This window comes from Lynx rufus, unplaced genomic scaffold (genome assembly GCF_022079265.1).
Source record: "Lynx rufus isolate CCGP_SWC_20201006 ecotype Redwood Valley unplaced genomic scaffold, mLynRuf1.p SCAF_1, whole genome shotgun sequence".
In the NCBI taxonomy this organism is placed as follows: domain Eukaryota; kingdom Metazoa; phylum Chordata; class Mammalia; order Carnivora; family Felidae; genus Lynx; species Lynx rufus.
Genome location: NW_025814823.1, coordinates 71,547,466 through 71,566,856, shown reverse-complemented (window position 1 = coordinate 71,566,856; position 19,391 = coordinate 71,547,466). Strand labels below are relative to the sequence as shown.

At 38.5% G+C, this 19,391-nt stretch overlaps 1 protein-coding gene and 1 pseudogene across 3 annotated transcripts in view; one reads left to right on the top strand and one right to left on the bottom strand.

The window, feature by feature from the left end:
- Positions 1-19,391, bottom strand: part of PCCA (propionyl-CoA carboxylase subunit alpha) — a 414,072-nt gene that overhangs the window by 318,449 nt on the left and 76,232 nt on the right. The gene's annotated exons all lie outside the window — the stretch shown is intronic.
- Positions 15,337-15,435, top strand: LOC124523402 (uncharacterized; annotated as a pseudogene).

Below are 19,391 nucleotides of genomic sequence, written 5' to 3'. Positions count from 1 at the left end.
TGCAGTGATCACACTGCCCTATGATAAGAGGGTGTAACAGACATTTTGTGGCAGAGTTAGCCAGCTCACAACTTTCCTGAACTGTCCCTTTTCCCAACCACAGCCAAAGACCCCTCAACTGCAGCCCTTTTGAATGATGTGATCTTGCCCCCTGAACAGAGATGATTAGAGCAAAAAGCAGCTAACCCAAACTACATCTAGCATAGTCCCTTTCCTAGGAATGAGGACAGAAAGAAAAAAGGGGCTCTCCTCTTTTCAGGATGCCAGCCCTAAAATACATAAGCTCAGGGGCTATGAATTTGCATGTTCCACCAGGGCCACGAAAGCAGAGAAGCAGCAGGTGAAAGTAAACAGGCAAGCAGAAAGATTTTGAAGAAGCAAAACCACAAAGAAGCTTCTAATACTTTTCTCAAGCCTACCTATCTTCTACCTCTTGGATCCCTTAACACACACACATATGATATGCAGATAGTTCTGGCAACAACATTAAAGCAACTCACAGCCCTGAGACAGGTTCCCCAATAAGTGAGGATTAATGCTTTAACCTCTGGGTTTCTATAATTTTCATTAAATATTAATAAATGAGTGTTTTATCAGTCCCCAAATCCAATGCAAAACTAGTCTTAAAATAATACACACTCCATCAACACTTTTAGACACAAATTTTTCCAAAAGCATATCACACAATTCTGGATCTCTCTGCCATTCTCTTGGATCTGTACCATTGTGTAAGTCAACTGTGTCCTTAAGCTGGACATCCTCATAGTTGCAATATGGCCGCGAGCAGCACCAAGCCCTCTCACTCACAAAAGGTGTGGGAGGAGAAAAGGGGAGGGGCAAAAAGCTTTAACACCAATGCTCTCCTAAGCACTAGATTCTCTCCTGGGAATCTCAGAAAAGCTTCTCATCATGTTTCGTTGACCCAGACTGGCTTAAGCCTTCATTGATCTATCCCTATATCAATAATTGTCAGGGAAGACAATGGGATCATAACTGGTTTAAATAACTCACCCACAGTAGAAGGGATGTTGTCCACTACAACGTGAGTGTACACGTGTGCAGGTGCATACCTGCCATATACAAGCAGTCATTTAAGCATGCATGTGTGGTATAACCATCACCTGCTAGCCAGACAAAAAGTCAAAGAAGCATATCAGTAATTAACACTGGTGGGAATTTATCAAAGGAGACAGAACTTCAAGTGGCCACCTTGACCTAGACTGCCATGTATTCCCTTTATATCCACACCTACCTCTTAACTGCTCTTGGGATTGAAGACCAAAGGTTCCTATGGGCTCTCTTACTGGAGCGTCAAGACCAAATAATCCGGTCTTGGGGAAATAAACCATTATGGGAAGAGGAATGATTCTTGGTATTAGATACACATTTGAAGGTAAGGGTGGGACTTACTGACAAGTATAAATTAGAAGACAGCCTTGTTTTCACAGAGAGCTGTGTCCTGAGAACAGGACGGAATTAAGGAGGGCATCTGCAGGTGGGCAGGTATGAGACTTTACCTACTTCTAAAGGAGTGTGTAGCTTAAATCTTTCTACTCATATCATCATATTCTTCAATCTGATATGCATTCTTCTTGTAGTAATAAACAAGTACATCACATTATGTCACCACATGCTTTAATTCCCCTAGTGGCTTCCCAGTGCCATGTAGGTGAAAATCCCAGCTTATTACAAAGGTCCAACTGATCTGCCCTGAGCCTACCTTTCCAAACTGTACCATGTGCCTCCTCATGCACTATTCTCCGACCACACCAGCTTCTTTCTCTCCATCAGCAGGCTCATCTCATTCCTGCCTCAATACATTTACACCTGCTAGTCCCTCTGCCCGGAGAGGGCTTACTGTGGAGCTTCCCTCACTGCCCACTCCTTCTCATCTTTCAGCTATTTCAGTTCAAATGTCACAACCTTCTCTGCACCCCACCACACACATATCCACATCCACACTCACCCCTATCCCACCTCACCCCACACACACCCTAAGCTATGACCCTTCTATAGATGACTGCCTTTGGGTCAGATACTAATCCCTGATCCAATCAATTATCAATAGAGTGACAGAATCACATGATAAAGAAAGTTTGGTAATTTAAGCAACAGGAACCACATGCTACAGGCAAAGAGAATCAAGAATTCAAAAAAAAAAAAAAAAAGTATTAGTGAGACCAAACTGAGCTGAAAACACAGAAATGATTAACCAGCCAAACCTACCATGATCTCAGTTTCCTAAAAGATCATGAGAGCATTTAGGGCCAAAAAAGTAAATTACTGACCCAATTCAAATACCAGCTTCAGGTTTTAGCCTTCTTTTCAGTAAAATACAGTTATCAACATTTCTCTTATTCCTTAGAAACACAGCAAGCACAGAAGAAGGAACATGAAAGTCCCTTTGAGTATCTCTAAGAGAATGCACATGAGCTATTATTCAACAGCAGTTTTTATCAACTTATCAATTATACTTCATAAATCAGTTATTTACAGAAGAATTATTACTTCAAAGTACACATATTTAACTTTATTCTGTAAAGATCAAGGTAAAAAACATATAAACAAAAATTAACAAACTGAAAAAAAAATGCTGTTTTATCTTGTGTCTAAGTTGTTTCTTAAAATAAACAGGCATTAAAACAGGATTCAAAGAAGCAAAAATCTTGTAGAAAACAGTAATTCTGTATCTGGAAAAAAATGTAAAAACATTTTCCCAGTAGATGTTGCCAGAGCCTCCTGTCCTGCTAGGTTTGGGGCATCTTAGGAGATTCTGTGCCAGCAATCAAAACCAGGGCCGAAGCACAACTCTAGCAGTCCACTTGCAAAGTTCTGAAAAACCCATTTGGTGGTTGTCAGTAGGTGGTAAATTAAAGCCTTATGCATTGAGAGGCAAATAACTTGAAAAATGTACAGAGGCAATGAATCCTGAAGTTACCAGGCATCAAAATGTTTTGCAGAGTTAAGCTAGAAAATCTATGTTTCCTATTTTTCAACTATTTTCTAAAACCATGTGAGAACAGCTGAACTTGGCTCGTGGGTTTAAGATGTTACTTATCAACTATATGTAAAACTATTAAGTAAATTTATGTAAGCATCTTGTCTACTTTTTAGGTTGAAATAAAATCTACCCAAGATCTAAGTAACTGAACAGGACAAATGTTATGAATCAAATTAAATAACCTGATGGTTTCCTGATAGGAAAATATGGTACTACATAAAACATTTATCAGATATTCAGAAGTAGACAACAAAATAGAAGACCTGAATTCAACTGAAGTCTGGTAATATTAAGAAACTAATCTAAGAACTGTTACTTCAAGTCCTAATCACTTTTAAGACCGAATTCTACCTCTAACATATAAATCTATTCAAATGGGAAGAGAATCTCTCCATTTAACAATACGTAGGGGGGAGAAATCTCCTTCACAGTGAAATTTTTAAAGACACACTTTATTTAAGGAGACCACTTAGTACTATGCTCAACAAGAAAATTAAAATGTAATCAGCATGATGGGAATATTTTCTTTGGTCTTTTTTAGCTCTGAGATGTCTGAAGTCTTGAGCTATTTTTACATGCTCACCTTAAAGGAATGGATTTATCTTTACGTTATATACCTTAATATCATTTGGAAATGGTAAAAACAGAAATAACTAATTTTCTTTTTCAACAGGGGAGCAAGGCAAGGTTTCAAACAGATACACCCTTCTCAACACATCACGGGTATGAACAAAAAAACACCATCTTAAGCTCGCTTTTAGATTTTTTTCAATTGTTTTCTACTAAAAAAAACAATTGAACTAAGGTGTTTACTAAATAAATAATAGACTTGAGAAACCAAAGAATTCTACATTTCCTTATCTGATCCTAAATCTACTAACAAAGTATCTCTAAAACTATTTATGCACTCATTACAGAAGAGGCAGTTTGCCAATAATTGAAAAAAGCCTACAAAATTAACAAATGAATACTATTCTGACACTAGAAAGCTGGCAATGGTTGTACAAGCTTTCACCTTCTAAAACCATAATCAGAACTGGGCCGATTAATCAACATTTTAACACTTCCCATCTGTACAAGTGCTCAAGGTAGTGCTTACTGTCACTTGACAAGTTGCTTAGCATTGCAAAATTTGATAATTCATGTCTTACTGAATTTTTACTGACTTGGAAGAAAATAAAACACCAATTAAAAGCAGATGTCACCTTTAATTCTAACTGGCTGACAAACTTCTAATTTTTTTACCCAATTCAGAGACAGAATGCATGTAGATGACAGTTTAGACAGTTAAATATTCAAAGTCACTGATATCCCCCACAAATTTGCAAGTGATTTTCCAGAACTTAATCCCATGGGGCTTTATCTGGCAAGCATCCAGAAAGAATGGTTTCAAGTAGTCATCTAAAAGGTAAATTTATTGTTACATTTTTGCAAAGGCTGCACATGCTGATCAGAACATTACTAAATTAATATTCTCAAGATTCTTATCTTTACCTTCTTACCTATAAAAAAAAAATTCCAAAATATATTGCCCCTCTACTAAAGTTCTAGCTAATAAAAAAAAAGCTAAAAGACTTAATAAACTGTATTTAACCTACCTTCATGCTTAAATGATCCAAAAGCTAAATCACATCCAACTGAAATTTACCATAAAATAATAATAATAATCTGACTTGAGTTCTCATGTTTTTCAATGTCCTTTAATACTATAATCAGTCACAAATTCATTCACTTTTGGTTCTAACCATGAAGTATGAACAAAACTTCTTAAATTCAATGTTTTGGAAAGCAGCACAAAAATAAACAGATGCCAGAGATTAAACACACACAGACAACAGGAAATATTAATACCTACATTCTTGCAACGCAAATTTCCAAACACACGAAAGTAAACTTAAAATGTAAAAAGAATTAGGACATTTTTAATCTTCTAAAGATAGCTAGGCTGGTGTTTCCTAATGCTATTCCATCTATGCACAAAGTAACTTGGAATAAAACTCTGAGTTCTAAAAATGCTTATTATAATCTATGAAATTTTTCTACAAAAAGAAAACTTCTGGATTTTCCCCAACACCCAGTTTCAAAGACAACATTAACGTGAGTCCTGTCCCTATGTCCAGAAACACTGACCACAGTTTCCACAGATTACCTTTTAATGATCTACGCAAGCTATCAAAAGCCAGAACAAGCTGGTACCAATCAGGCAAAGAGGGAAAAATGAATCCCAGAAGGAATCACCACAGAGATCCCAATCACAATAATGGGGTCCCTAGGAGCAGCAAAGCCGATCAAGCCCTTTGCTTCTGTGGACTCATTGCCTAACAATCAAACTTGGCTTAATAGTTAGAAGGAGTAAAGGAACCAGGTTGATCCTCTTTTGTTCACTTCCTAGGTCTAACAGAGTATTTTCACTTTAACAGAAAGCCTGCCTTGAAAGAAGAATCTGGGGAAGATGAAACGGAAAGGTGGTCACAAAAAGGGGATTTAAGGGGATGGCCTACCTGGGACCACTTTTGTAGGCCTCATCTTTGCATTTTCATCCTGCTTCATGCATTGCTAATCAGAGATCCACTGGAAGCTTCAGAACCAACTGAAAGGCCTGGCAGGGTATTTGGCTTTCAATTCTTCTACTCTGTTTATTCCCAATATATATTCATCAGGCTTAGGAACAACTCTTGAACAAGGGCAGCCGCTCGGCAAGGAAATGTAAATTACTGACATGTGCTGAAACGTGGACTTACCACCACTAATGAGCACATTAAAGGAAAATGCTCACTGGATGACTGCAGCCCTTTTACTTAACCCTGTGTGCACAGAAAGCCACAATTCAACATCAATTAAAAGGGCTAGCTGCAAAACAGTAACAGAGCAGCCCCTGTCACCACTTGTAATACCTCAGAGACTGAAAAGCTAAGACAAACACGAAATTTCTACACTTCCTCGACAAAAAATATTGTGCAAAACATGGATTGTCAACGTGGTCAGCTTTGGTTAAGATTTGTGAGACCCGTTTAAAAGCCATCAGGAATTCAAACAATTTCCTAGGAGTGAAAATAAGATCTCTGGTTGTCTAAAAAGAAAAGAAAGGAAATAAAACACAATGTACTAAACTACTGGTTTCTTCATTGGTCAGTCAACAAATTTGGACTTTGGCAATCTAAAGCTCACCAGGGCCTCGGGAAGACTGAAAAGTTGAGAAGCTTGTCAAGAAAACAATTATCATAGGGGCGCCTGGGTGGCGCAGTCGGTTAAGCGTCCGACTTCAGCCAGGTCACGATCTCGCGGTCCGTGAGTTCGAGCCCCACGTCGGGCTCTGGGCTGATGGCTCAGAGCCTGGAGCCTGCTTCCGATTCTGTGTCTCCCTCTCTCTCTGCGCCTCCCCCGTTCATGCTCTGTCTCTCTCTGTCCCAAAAAAATAAATAAACGTTGAAAAAAAAATTTAAAAAAAAAAAAAAAAAAAGAAAACAATTATCATATAAACTAATGATTTAGATCTCAAGATAAACAAAATATTTGCTTTACATGAGCAGGGCCTCATTTGCTGGGCCACAAAATATTTGCCATAATATATAATCTGCAATTTATAGTAGAAAAACCTAAAATGAAATGTGAACAGATATCTACTTTCTAACTTTTGAGATAAATTATGATTTTCAGGGACTCCTGGCTGGCTCAGTTGGTAAAGTATGCAGCTCTTGATTTTGGGGTCATGAGTTCAAGCCCCATGCTGGGTGTACAGCTTTAAAAAAATAAGTTATGGTTTTCGTAATTTAAAAATAGCATTTTTAATTTCAAAATAAATGTGGCAATAGAATGAAGGTACCATTAATATATTAACTTGCTATTTTGACTTACTGTGTAACATTTGTTAAAGAATACTATTATATAAGTAAGCACTTGTACTATTAACATGTTTGAATATAATTTTATCATTCTCGGGGCGCCTGGGTGGCTCAGTCAGTTAAGCATCCTACTTCAGCTCAGGTCATGTTCTCACAGTCCGTGAGTTCGAGCCTTGCATCAGGCTCTGTGCTGACAGCTCAGAGCCTGGAGCCTGCTTTGGATTCTGTGTCTCCCTCTCTCTCTGCCCCTCCCCTGCTCATGCTCTGTCTCTGTCTCAAAAATAAATAAAAAATTTAAAAAAATTTTTTTTAATTTATCATTCTCTGATGACCTTAAAAACGTGCCAGATTTTTTTTTAATGTTTTATTTCTTTGTGAGAGAGAGAGACAGACAGCACGAGTGAGGGAGGGGCAGAAAGAGGGAGACACAGAATCTGAAGCAGGCTCCAGGCTCTGAGCTGTCAACACAGAGCCCCACACAGGGCTCAAACTCATGGACTACAAGATCATGACCTGAGCTGAAGTCGGACGCCTAACCAACTGAACCACGCAGGTGCTCCAAGCCTGCCAGATTCTTAAAGCTTCACACCACCAAAAAATTAATCACAATAACTAAATACCACAAAACAACACATTAAAAATCTGGTTACTTGCTCTTTATGAATTCTGAGTAAAAAATTGAAGTTTTCCATATATTGTGCGCAGTTAAACCCCAGTTTTTTAGAACCCTCAGGGCTTGAAAGAATAGACCTCAGTCAAAAGAACTGATCACTGACTAGAAGGTGATTGGCAAGGTCTTCTCTTACTCAGGAGTACGCCTGCTTATGCGTTGGGAGTCCGGCAGCTTTGTCTTTTATCTTAAAGAAAATGTACAGTGATCCAGGTAATTTGCTCCAAGTATAAAAACATCTGTCTACTTCCTAAAAGAGATGTATTTCTGCATTACTGGTCACTTTTGTGGCACCTCAGAGAAAACTGTTTTATCTTCCAGCTCTTCTAACTCAGTATCTTTTAAGACCTGTAGTCAATCATCCCCATTGCTGTTTTTCACCTCTACCAAATCCTGTGAAGGCTACTGCTGCCCCTTCGCCCCACTCACCAAAACCATACTGGCCAAGGCACCTGGAAAGCAAGCCCTCACCATGCGTGTTGTTGGTGCTGCTGTGACTGCCCCACACTTGCAAGGATAGCTACCACCCTATAGACTCCCCTCCAGACCACCATCACCGCTTTCCTCTCTTCTCTTTCTTCTCTATGCTCTTCTCCTTGTTTCGTCTGCTTCTCTTTCCCACTTCTAGCTTTTAGTGGGGAAACCTCAACTTCTACAGGCAACTCTTTTTTTTTTTGTCTTTTTTTTTTTGGTGTTTTTTTTTTATCATATGAAATTTATTGTCAAATTGGTTTCCATACAACACCCAGTGCTCATCCCAAAAGATGCCCTCTTCAATACCCATCACCTACTCCCCCCTCCCTCCCACCCCCCATCAACCCTCAGTTTGTTCTCAGTTTTTAAGAGTCTCTTATGCTTTGTCTCTCTCCCACTCTTTATGGAGCCCCTTTAGGTCTGGAAATGTCCTACCAGCTAAAGATAACAAGAGGCTTACAACAAACTATAAAATTATAGTCTTACAGAAAAAGAAAAAAATAATGATGGGGGAGGGAAAAAAGTTGAAAACATTTTAAGGCTTTATTTTGTTTTGCTCTGTAACATGTTGTAGAATCTCTCCGTCACGTCAGAGGGAGCATGGCCCAGTAGGAGTCAGAGCACGACAGAAGCTGTAGATAGGCCTGCGTTCTGATCGCCCTGGCACTAACAGCTGTGTGGCCTTGAGCAACTAACTTGTTGACACTCTCCTTCTTTTTACTTCTTCCATCTATAAACAGTACTGAAAACCTAGTATCCACCTGTAGGGCTGTTGCGAAATGCAAATGGAGTTACTAAATGTCGAGTGTAATCGTGTCCGGCACATAATTATCACTCAGAACAAGTTAACAATCTGCTAAAGATAGAAATCTCATCCATTCGTTATCATGGTCCAATAAACCTTATTACTCATACTCTTCATCTAGATTCCTTATTTCCTTCTCGTCTATTACTACTCACTTTTAAAAGTGCTTTTGTGGGGCGCCTGAGTGGTGCAGTTGGTTAAGCGTCCAACACTTGATTTCAGCTCAGATCATGATCTCACAGTTTGTGAGTTCAAGCCCTGAGTCAGGCTCTGCACTGACAATGCAGAGACTGCTTGGGATTCTCTGTCTCCCTCTCTCTGCCCTTCTACCCTGCTCTCTGTCAGAAACAAATAAACATTTTTTAAAAACTTCTTTTACTTTTGGGGTGCCTGAGTGGCTCATTCCGTTGAGCACCTCGGTCTCAGCTCAGGTCATGATCTCATAGTTCATCCTCTCTCTCTGCCCCTCCCCCACGTGCACGCGCTCTCTCTCTCTCTCAAAATAAATAAACAAAAAAAAAAAACTGCTTTTGCTTATAAATGGTGTGATGAGGGGCGCCTGGGTGGCGCAGTCGGTTAAGCGTCCGACTTCAGCCAGGTCACGATCTCGCGGTGCGTGAGTTCGAGCCCCGCGTCAGGCTCTGGGCTGATGGCTCAGAGCCTGGAGCCTGTTTCTGATTCTGTGTCTCCCTCTCTCTCTGCCCCTCCCCCGTTCATGCTCTGTCTCTCTCTGTCCCAAAAATAAATAAACGTTGAAAAAAAAATTTTTTTTTAAATAAAATAAAATAAAATAAATGGTGTGATGAAGGATGGTAATGGCAGGAATGACAATAAAAACCACAGCCTTTATATATTTCACTAATAAACATAGGCTCAAATTTAACTCCAAAGCATAAAGATTGCAAAACAAATTTACCATTAACAAATAGGTATGGAAAACAAAGCCATATTATACTAACAGTCACAGACATCCAATATTAAGATTCTGTCATGTAAAAGAAAGTAATAGGAAATAGATCCTAATAAATGTTTGTTAATTACTTTTAAAAATAAAAATGTACTTCAAATGAGCATAGCGTGAATAGCAAGGAGATTAGGCCACTTCCCAAAGTTTGTCTCATGTTTGGAAGTATATATAAACAATTCCACTAAAATTGGCAAAGAAGTATTTATGATTAGTAAGTAAAGTCGTAAATAACAGGAATTCAAAGATGAGTAAGTAAAGGTCCTTGATTTCACACATAATTAATTGTAAGGCCAGAAAAGAATGCCAGAGTGCAGAGGGAAGGAGTAGTCAGAGAAGTCTTGCTCTCTCTGACTAGAATGTTCTTTTCCCATGACATCTCAGCTTAATGGTCACCCTCTCTGAGAGATTCTTTGGTCCCACCTTCTCTAAAGAGGCCATCCAGTTAACTTATGGCACAGCATTTCTCAATTTGGGGACCTCAGAACCTCTTTCATTTTAAAACTCTATTGACCTCAAAGAGCTTCTGCTTATTCATGTTAAATCAATATTTACAGTGCTAAAATTAACAAATTTTTTAAATATTTATTTGTGTGACTCTTGATCTCAAGGGTTGTGAGTTCAAGCCCCACACTGGTTGTAGAGATTACTTAAAAATAAAATCAAAAAATAAACAATAAAATATTTATGAATTTTAAGAGAATTAACCCTTTTTTAAACGTTTATTCATTTTTTAAATTGTTTTTAATGTTGATTTATTTTTGATAGAGAGGACACAAGGTGAGTGGGTAGGAGAAGGGAGAGAGGAGACACAGAATCTGAAGCAGGCTCCAGGCTCTGAGCTGTGAGCACAGAGACCGATGCAGGGCTCAAACCCACAGACCATGAGACCATGACCTGAGCCGAAGTCAGACGCTTAACTGATCGAGTCACCCAGGCGCTCCAAGAATGAACCCATTTAGAATTAACAATTAGAATGAACATTTTCATAACAAATAAGTTAGCAAATGTTTTACATTTGCACAGACTTCTAACATCAAGCTTAATACAGCTGGAATATCCTATCTGTTCTGGACTTAATCTGTTACAACATACATCGTGTGGCCACACGAAAACTCTACTGCAGAGTCGTGAGGAAATGAGTGGGGAAAAACTATTACTCAAACATTTTTTACTTGGCAGAGTCTCTGAAAAGGTCCCAAGGATCCCCAGGTGCCCCCAGAACATGCTGGCAGCCAATACTCTGCCACTCACCCACTTTTTCTTCCTCTTTACAGCATTCAAATGATCTGACTTTGTGAATTCACTTCTAACCACCTACCTCTCTGTACTTGAATATAATCTCATGAACACTCAGATTTTTATCCTGTTCATCTTGACTATATCTGTTATCTAAAAGACTATCTGGCACCTTCCCACTCTTGCCACAAGATAGGAGATAAATCTCTTATGAAAATAAAACTATGGTTTTCCATTTGCATCATCCTTCTGATAGTAATCCACATATACGCTTACCCTTTGCTTACCCTGTGGGTTCCTTGTGACTAAAACCCCCCTATACCAAAAACAAAACAAAAACCTACACCAAGAGTGGAAGGTGCTCATCCTATTATACTAGGTCATTTTTCCAAACTGTATCAAGTGTTAATGGATATCTTGTGAGGGCAGGTAAGTAATGATCTAATAAAATAATAAGACAAACTAAAGACTTGAATTCTCAAATTCTTATTCTAGTACAAAAACACAATCAAAACATGATTATTTCTTTTGACAATTAATGTGTCCTTGAGACAATCATGTCTACTTTAATCTAAACACACATCATAATAACATAGCACGGTAAAAACTCTTTGAGAAATGCAGTCCTATGTAAAAGATCACCTTAGCAGAAGTTGCTTATGAGACATAAAAAATACTTCAGGGGTACCTGAATGGCTCAATCGGTTAAGCGTCCAACTCCTGCTTTCGGCTCAGGTCATGATCTCAGGGTTCCTAGAATTGAGCTCTGCATCAGGCTCTGCAGACAAACTGACAACATGGAGCCTGCTTGGGATTGTCTCTCTCCCTCTCTGCCCCTTTCCCACTCCCGTTCTCTCTCTCAAAATTAACATTAAACAACAACAAAAAAAAAAGTTTATTTATTTTTGAGAGAGACACACACAGCGTGAAAGCAGGGAAGGGGCAGAGAGAAAGAGAGAGAGAGAGGGAAACACAGAATCTGAAGCAGTCTCCAGGCTCTGAGCTGTCAGCACAGAGCCCAGTGCGGGGCTTGAACTCCAGAACCATGAGATCATGACCTGAGCCAAAGTCGGACGCTTAACTGACTGAGCTATCCAGGTGCCCCCCAAGCCTCGTTTTTTTAATTAAAAAGAGATACTTAAATGTGATATCTGGAATAAAGATAGGCACCTCCTTACTACCCTAGATTAAGCTCTTTTAACAATTTTATTTATTTATTTATTTATTTATTTATTTATTTAGTGACCAACCTGACATAGAAGGGAGCTTCCTTTTACATCTTACCTCTGGTCTAATGAACAGTTTACACACGAGACAGTTTACACACGAGAAGGGCACTTCTTTACCATTTATGGTGCCATGCTATAATCAAGAGGTCAAGATGGGCTGGAAAAAGCTAAGTTTTTAGAGAGCATACTTTAACTTTAACATCAACGACAGACACCAAACTAAAGGGTAAGGACAAAACATTCTCTTTCCCCTTGTGATGAAACTATCAAGTGCAAGTGCAAGTATTAAAGAGTAAAGGCACACATTTTAATGACAGGATAACATTTCAAAGACAAGGCTAAAATCCTCTCACAGGATGTACAGGAGAGCTTTAATTTCTCCCAAGTTTAGTAAATTCTCCAAGACAATCAACTAACACTGAACCTATTATTTACTCTATGATAATCCAGCCTACTAGAACAACATGGGATATAAAAACATACTTCTTTGGGGGGCAGCACCTGGGTGGCTCAGTCAGTTGGTTGAATGTCTGACTTGAGATGAGGTCATGATCTCCCAGTTTTTGTATTCAAGCCCCACATCAGCCTCTCTGCTATCAGCACAGAGCCCACTTCATATCCTCTGTACCCCTTTTTCTCTGCCTCTCCCCTGCTGGCGTGTGCACACATGCTCTCTCACTCTTTCTCAAAAATAAACATTAAAAAAAAACCATACTTCCTTGGAGCCTCATGTACTTCCTTTTATTGATTTTAATGAAAAGTTTCAAACATAATGAAGATTAGACAGAATGGTATCATAAAACCCCAGTTATTGATTACCCAGATTCAATAATTATTTTAAAACTCATTTTAAATTTGTATTTCAGCAATGGTGTAACCAAGTTAGCCTTCTCAATATTATGTATGCCCTTATACCATTAATAATATCAGACACTGAACTAATGGATGCTACCCTAGTGAAATGGCATTTTATGTATATTAATATACAACCAATTCTGTTTATACATTCAATACATTTTATAGAAATTATAGCATTCTAATCAACAATGGCATTCGTAAGGCTATCATTACTAATCAAAACATTTCCTTTTAAGTAAAATATAATGGTTAACAAATGTAACACATTTTTTCAAATAGTTTCTTTTTAAATTTTTTTTAATGTTTATTTATTTTTGAGAGAGACAGAGCATGAATAGGGGAGGGGCAGAGAGAGAGAGAGAGAGAGAGAGAGAGAGAAAGAGGGAGAGAGAGAGAGAGAGAGAGAGAGATTGAGAATCTGAAGCAGGCTCCAAGCTCCAAGCTGTCAGCCCAGAGCCGGACACAGGACTCAAACCCAGGAGCTGTGAGATCATGACCTGAGCTCAGACACTTAACCAACTGAGCCACCCAGGCACCCCTCAAACAGATTCTTATTTCTCTTAACACCTATATTCAACAACCAATGAGCATGTGAAGAACTGAATAAAAAGCTAAGAAAATACACACATGTGCCCACACAGGGATGTAAACAAATATGCCATATGTTGGGAAGTGTGCACACACAAGAACAGAATACTCCTAGTAAATTAGCCTATCACACACTGTGCTTCATTCAATATGGTGTCTCAGGAACTTTGTAACAGTATCTTTAGATAAGGTCCAGTCCAAAAACAAAACCCCAGCAATCACCTCATTATTTCTGCCTCTTTGCCCATGTTGGAAAGCATGCACTTAAAAGTTTAATTTTAGAATGTATTTGAGGCAATAAGAATCATTAACTATACATAACAGTGATAATTAATGTTACCTCATTTAATCTGACAAAATCTTCAATCTACTACTTTCACTAGAACAACAAAAAGTGTTTCCTACTGAGTTCCTTCTAAATTTAGGGATTATATACAAATAAATAGATGAAACTCAATTTTAAGAGATCACAAAGTTACTATAAATTAAAAGTAGCATCACAACCTAAAAATACAGGGAGGTTTCTCAAAGTGCCCTTTCTATATTTCCAGAATTCCAAATTTTAATTCAGCAACTTTTCTCACCTATCAAATAGTGAGCAAGCACCTACTGAAAGTTTCGGTAATACAACAGAATTAAAAGCATGATTTCAACTTTCTACTCATTTACAAGTTGAGTGACAATCAATAGATGACAGATAAAAATGTGTACAGCCAGGGCGCCTGGGTGGCTCAGTCAGTTAAGCACCTGACTCTTGATTTCAGCTCAGGTCATGCCCTCACAGTTCCTGGGATTGAGCCCCACGTCAGGCTCTGCACTAACATCTCAGAGTCTGATTGGGATTCTCACTCTCCTTCTCTCTTGGCCCCACTCCCACACATGCTGATGCATTCTCTCTCAAAATAAACAAATAAACATTTAAAAAATGTGGTATAGCCACACCATGGACTTATCAGACTTAGAAAGCAATGAAATTTTGACACACACTACAACATGGATGAACCTCAAGGACATTATGCTCAGTGAAATAAGCCACACATAAAAGGTCAAAAGTTGTATGAGTCCACTCATAAGAGTTACCTAGTATAGGCAAATTCATAAAGACAGAAAGTAAAACAGACCTTATCCTGGGTAGGGGTGGGAGTAGTAGAGAGTTACTGTTTTCGTTGTTGTTTTGTTTTTGCTTTTTGAGAGAGAGAGAGAGAGAGAGAGAGAGAGAGAGAGAACGAGCAGGGGAGGGGCAGAGAAAAAGAGGAACTGAAGATCCGAAGCAGGCTCTGTGCTGACAACAGAGAGCCCAGTGTGGGTTCAAACTCACAAGCCGTGAGATCAATACCCAAGTTGAAGTCGAACGCTCAACTGATGAGAGTTACTGTTTGATGAGTACAGGGTTTCAGTTTTGGATGATGAAAAATAAAACGGTAGTGAGAGTTGCACACTGTAAATGTACTTAATGCCACTGAATTGTACACTTAAAAATGGTGAAGTGGGGAGGCGCCTGGGTGGCTCAGTCAGTTAAGCATCCAACTCTTGATTTCAGCTCAGATCATCGTCTCACCATTTGTGGGTTTGAACCCCACATCGAGGTCTGTGCTGACAGTGCAGAGCCTGCTTGAAATTCTCTCAAAAAAAAAAAAAAAAAAACATTTACAAAAAATAGAGAAAAGGGGCCCCACGTGTACTAAAATTAGAAAGATAGAGAGGATTATTAGCATGGCCCCTAAGCAAAAATGACATGCAAATTCATGAAGAATTACATATATTTTTTAAATAGTGAAAAGGGTAATCCTATGTTATATAATTATGTATAATTAAATATGTATGTGATTAAAAATTTTCTAAAAAAACTAAGAATTTCTCCTAAAAATGGACCAAAGTGAAAATAAGTCTTAATTTCAACTTATACTTGTGTCATTAATGAAGGAAATGTCCTAACTTACCTCAAACATGTTTACAGCAAAAATAGACATTTTCCTATGGAATTTGTAATCTATGCACATGAAATACTCATGACAACTATTAACACAGAGAATGTTGATGGAAAAATGGGGGGGAGGGGGGGACTGTACAATTGCAAATTATTTTTTGAGAAAGAGAGAGAGAGAGAGCGCATGAGCAGGACAGAGACAGAGAATCCCAAGCAGGCTCCATGCTCACCGTGGAGCCCAACACGGGGCTCCATCCCACAAACCATGATATCATGACCTGAGCCAAAATCAAGAGTTGAATGCTCAACCAACTAAGCCACCCAGGTGCCTATACAACTGTAACATGTCTACATTTTACATGAAATAGTGTAATATTACCTCTAAGTAGACCATATAAAGTTAAGGATGTATATTATAATCCCTAGAAAAACCACTAAAAAATGTAAAAGGTCTAATAGGTAACTTTAAATGGAATTCCAAAATTTAATATAATCCAGAGAAACAAGAAAACAGAAGGAAAAAAAAAGTGAGACAACCAGAAAGCAAACAAAATGGTAGCCATAAATGCAGTCACACTAGTAATTTATTAGATGTTAGTAAATTTTACTGGAATTGCATATTGAAGATGGTTACACAATTCCATGACAATACTAAAAAGCACTGAATTGTTTATGACAAAAGGGTGAATGTTAGGACATGGGAATTATACCTCAGTAAAGCTGTTAGTAAAGAAAATAAGGCAAAGTGCCTGGGTGGCTCAGTCAGTTAAGCATCTGACTCTTGATTTTTAGCTCAGGTCACAATCTCACAGTTCGTGAGATCGAGCCACATGTTGAGCCCCGTGTCTGGCTCTGTCTGGCTCTCTCTCCACTCCCCCCCCCAACCCCTATCACCCACTCATGCCAGAAAGAAAGAGAGAAAAAGAGAGAAAGAGAGAAGGGGGGGGGAGAGAGAGAGAGAGAGAGAAAGAAAGAAAGAAAGAAAGAAAGAAAGAAAGAAAGAAAGAAGAAAGAATGAATTAGGCAAACCAAAAAACCTTAATTGTCTAAACACAACTTGAAAAAGATATGGATTATTAGAATGATTTAAAAAGCATGACCCACCTACACACTGCTACAAGAGACATGTTTTCAACATAAAGAGTCAGATGTGGAAATATATATTGTGTGAACTGTGAGCATAAGACACTTGAGTCTTCAAACATTAAGCACCCTATCTGAGATCACATAGCTACAATGTGGCAGAAGAAGAATTTTAACTAATTCCAGACTGTGCTAATAACTGAAGGGGACAGTAAGGAATTAGGGGAGAAGGAAAGTTCATAGGATAAAATTCAAGCTATTTTAACCAAGCCAAGAGCAGGAAATCCCAACTTCATCAAATCCTAGATTCATTTTTTTTTTTTATGTTTATTTTTGAAAGAGACAGAGTGCAAGTGGGGAAGGGGCAGAGAGAGAGAGAGAGAGAGAGAGAGAGAGACAAAGAATCCAAACTGGGGTCAGCACACAGCCTGACGAGGGGCTTGAGCCCACTAACTGTGAGATCATGACCTGTGCCAAAGTTGGACACTTACAAACGACTGAGCCACCCAGGTGCCCCTCAAATCCTACATTCTTAACCTTCCTATTGAAGGCATCCCCAAACCCCACAAACCTATATGAATTTGCCTTGTCTACACCCTTAAAAAATCTCCCTAAAAATAAAGGAGGATTTATCCATGTCAGAGCATTTCTATTCAAATCTTCAAATTCTTCAACAAATACTCTAGAAGCTGAACTCTAATCCAACACACAGGAAAATAAACTTCTCAAACATTTCTGAAGACATTCTGTTATGCTAATGGTTTTATGAAGTTATTTCATAAATTCTGAACATAACATTCAAGAGTCACAATTACAAATATACTATAAAATTGTCAGAAGGGGAGCGCCCGGATGGCTCAGTCGGTTGAGCGTCCGACTTTGGCTCAGGTCACGATCTCGCGGTCTGTGAGTTCGAGCCCCGCGTCAGGCTCTGTGCTGACAGTTTAGAGCCTGAAGCCTGCTTCGGATTCTGTGTCTCCCCCTCTCTCTGCCCCTCCCCCGCTCATGCTCTGTCTCTCTGTCAAAAATAAATATTAAAAAAAATTGTTTTTTAAATTGTCAGAAGAGTTGCCAAACTTTCCCCTCCAAATCCATGGAGACCAGATTGATTCAATTTAAGAATATCAAGGAGTGGGGGGCTACTGGATGGCTCAGTCGGTTGAGTGTCCAACTTCGGCTTGGGTCATGATCTCACAATTTTTCAGTTCAAGCCCCACATCAGGCTCACTGCTGTCATTCTGGAGCCCACTTCAGATCATCTGTCCCCTTCTCCCTCTACCCCTCCCCCACTTGTGCTCTCTCTCTCAAATAAATAAAAAGCATTTATATATATACATAAAATCACAGAGTGGTAAAAGGTATCAATGACTATTTTACATTTCCACCAGCTCTTTCAAAAAGTGAGCAAATCCAAGTGAAGACAGTTACTTTCACTAGGATCCAAGATCATAAGATCAGAAAAACAAAAGAAATAGCTGTTTTCAGACCTTAAAAATGGCATACCAAGCGGAGGGGAGGAAGAATGGAGAAGAAAGAGCCTCCATCAACAGCAAAAATAGGCACCAGCCAAAGCTATCTTTTATAAAACAAAAAAACAAAAGAAACAAACAAAACACTAACAACCCAGTCTAGTTTCAATCCATCTTCAAAGCAGTTTGGAACATTTACTGAGTATAGAATTTGTAACTTTTGTTACAAACTATACTCTCATTGATTAGCTATGTGACACTGGGCAAGGCATTTACTTCTGAGATTATTCTCTTCTTAACACCAAGGGATGATGATAATACAACACAGCTTGTCGGGAAGATTAAATAAGAATGGTGCTAGTGTATCTGTAGGTTGTATTCCATACCTATTTTTAAAAGCCTGGGGGAAGGCAAGAAATATTCTGTGTCACTTCTTTTCTCATAAACAAAATCTACTTTGGCAAATAAGACAAATCTATAGCAAAATTCTAACACACACACTCACTCCAGAAGAATATAAGTATAGTTGCAGTGGTAGCTTCCAAACTGGGGGCTAGGGTCAGAGGTTCACAGATGGAGAAAACCTTCTTTTCCAGAATATGCATGTGACTTAAATTTAAGATTTTACATTCTCAAAAATGTTTCATTTTAACATAATAAAAATCAAAGATCTATGTCCAATATGGAATTTCTACTAATGTTAAGAAAACGTATATAGTTAAAACTAGGTATCTATAAAATACACTGCAGTAACATTATTCAACTTTCTTAAGCCATGATATAAATAAATTTCAACAGTCATGCACAAAACATACTTCTGTGAGTTACCCAGATCACAGCCTACATATAGATAAAATCAGAGTTATATACAATTCTGGACTTGCAAGGTTTAAGCCTCTCCTTTATCCTCCTATCTAAAAAAAAAAGTTTTTACAACTATGAGTGAATAGAGTATCATATGAATCACTTTAAATTTACTCTACTATTTTAAGAACAAAAATAGTGCTAAATGAAACTATTGGCTAACTTGCTAACTTCAGAATTTTAGTATCAGTCACAAACCACTTAAAACACACTTCTTAACTCTAATAACGCACTATGGATTACAATCTCCCAAGTGAGACAAAGGGACCCAGCAAGATGCTGTCTTCCAAGTTTCTGCCTACACAACAGTCATTTTCCTACAATCTGACCATGCGCTACCTGTATTACTGTTAAATGGAGAGAAAGGTTTCTTCTATG